Source organism: Nannospalax galili, unplaced genomic scaffold (assembly GCF_000622305.1).
Source record: "Nannospalax galili isolate Female #2095 unplaced genomic scaffold, S.galili_v1.0 scaffold867, whole genome shotgun sequence".
Classification (NCBI taxonomy): Eukaryota; Metazoa; Chordata; class Mammalia; order Rodentia; family Spalacidae; genus Nannospalax; species Nannospalax galili.
The window spans coordinates 260,383-262,307 of record NW_008355797.1 but is presented as its reverse complement, the minus strand read 5'-3'; the positions used below and the strand labels follow the sequence as shown (position 1 = coordinate 262,307).

The following is a 1,925-nucleotide window of genomic DNA, read 5'->3' as shown; positions in this document are numbered from 1 at the left end:
AACAATAAACCATATCATCTTAGATTTTAAGGGTATAGCTATGATTTCGACAAGTCCTAGCAAAGAGCTAGTCAATATACTTAATCACTTTAACTTTCCAAGAAAACCAAATAAAAATCACATCCAAACGATGTTTCTACATTTTAATCTGATTGTTTCTATGATGTTCTGCACATCCAACTAGGAAGCAGGTATCTTCTCTGAGAGGTGCAAAAGTTGTTCTTCCACGAATGCCCTCCAAGAATAGCAAAACCAGCAACTTCTATGTATGCATTCATGTGCATTTACATGAACTCCAAAAAGCAGACTTTTATCTCTTAATCCATTGTTAACTTAATGGTAAGAGTGGGGGCCACCAGGCATTGGTGGAGCGCCAGAAGGTCCTGAAAGCACTTGGTAAGGATTATTTGGAGTATAGAGCCCTGGTATGCGATATGATCCTGCAGGGGCAGGATATGGTGGTGCTGGTGGTCCACACGCTCCTGGTGGCACAGTGCCCCATGGAACAGGCCATGCCGCCTCTGCTGCTTGAGGAGGAGGAGTGGGATATGGCCCCGGAGATGGATATAGCATATTAGGACTGGGATACTGCCCTCCCAGTCCTGGTGCCCAAGGTCCAGAAGACATGGATCCCCATAGACCTAAAGCACCAGCTGCAGACGGATCTGTGGGTGCACCTTATGGCCTAGGTAGCTCTGGAAAGGGCATATTTGGTATAGCATATGGCCCCGTGGGGCAAGGGCCTGGCACAGTTGGGGCTGGATAAGGACCACTAGGTGGGGGACATGATTGTCCAGAAGGAGGAAAGGGTGCCGGGGGGGGGTCCTGGCGGTGGTCCAGTAGGATGCACAGAGGGATACATTCCTGTTGGTGCTGGTCCAAAAGGCGCAGCGGAAGGTGTTGCACTTGGTGGGAGTCCAGATGGCACAGAAGGAGCACTTGGGTTACTCCAGGGATTGGAACCTGGCCAGCTTTGAGGAGGTTGGCCAGGTTTTGTATTGCTCACAGCAGAAGTTTTGGCAGGGGACTGTTAGGTAGTGCATCTGCCAACGAAAATTCATCTGACATTTTCCCGGCCAGATCCGTCTGAGCCCACGGCGTGGCGGAGTAGCAGCGAAGAGTCCTGAGAAGGAGTGACGGACAGTGGCTCGATCTCACCTCTTTTTAAAGAATATTTTATTAGTTTTATTTTTTTATGTGTATGACTGTATTGCCTGCATGTAAGTGCACCCATGTTGTGCAGTGCCCACAGAGGTCAGAAAAGGGCATCGGATCCCCTGGAACTGGAGTTATAGGCTGGTGTTAGCCACCATGTGAGAGCTGCAAATCAAACCCAGGTCCTCTGTAAGAGCAGCAAGTGCTCTTAACTGCTGAGCTGTCTCTCCAGCCCCAAAATCTCACCTTCTGTTTTTTTTTGAGACAGGGTCTCCCTGTAGCCTCAGCTGGCCTAGAACTCACTACATAGACCAGGCTGGCCTTGAACTTGCAGAGATACACCAGTCTCTGCCACCTGAGTGCTGGGATTAAAGGCGTGTGCCACCATGCCCAGCAAGATCTCACCTCTTAACAAAAATTTAAGTATATAACACAGTTCATTTATATAATTCCATACAGGCATTATGCTGTATGTTAGAGCACCTATGTACAATGCCTGCAGAGGCCAGAAGAGGATGTTGAATTCCCTGGAACTGGAGTTACAGGCAGTTGTCAGCCACCATGTGGTTATCGGGAATCAAACCTAGGTCCTCTGCAAGAGCATCCAGAGCTCTTAACTGATTAACCATCTCTCCAGCCCCAAATTTTGCAGCCTTTAACCAACAACTCCCCATTCTCCTCACCACCTGTCAAAGGTGTCTCATGTGCCAGTCACCTCTCTGCTTGCCGGGGGTTCGAACCCGCGACCCCTGGTGAGGTGAGGATTGCGG

The 1,925-nt window shown here is 49.1% G+C and overlaps 1 pseudogene; it reads right to left on the bottom strand.

Annotated features, from left to right (window-relative positions):
* Nucleotides 1-333: 333 nt before the first annotated feature.
* Nucleotides 334-1,068, bottom strand: LOC103750553 (annotated as a pseudogene).
* Between the last annotated feature and the right edge of the window lie 857 nt (nucleotides 1,069-1,925).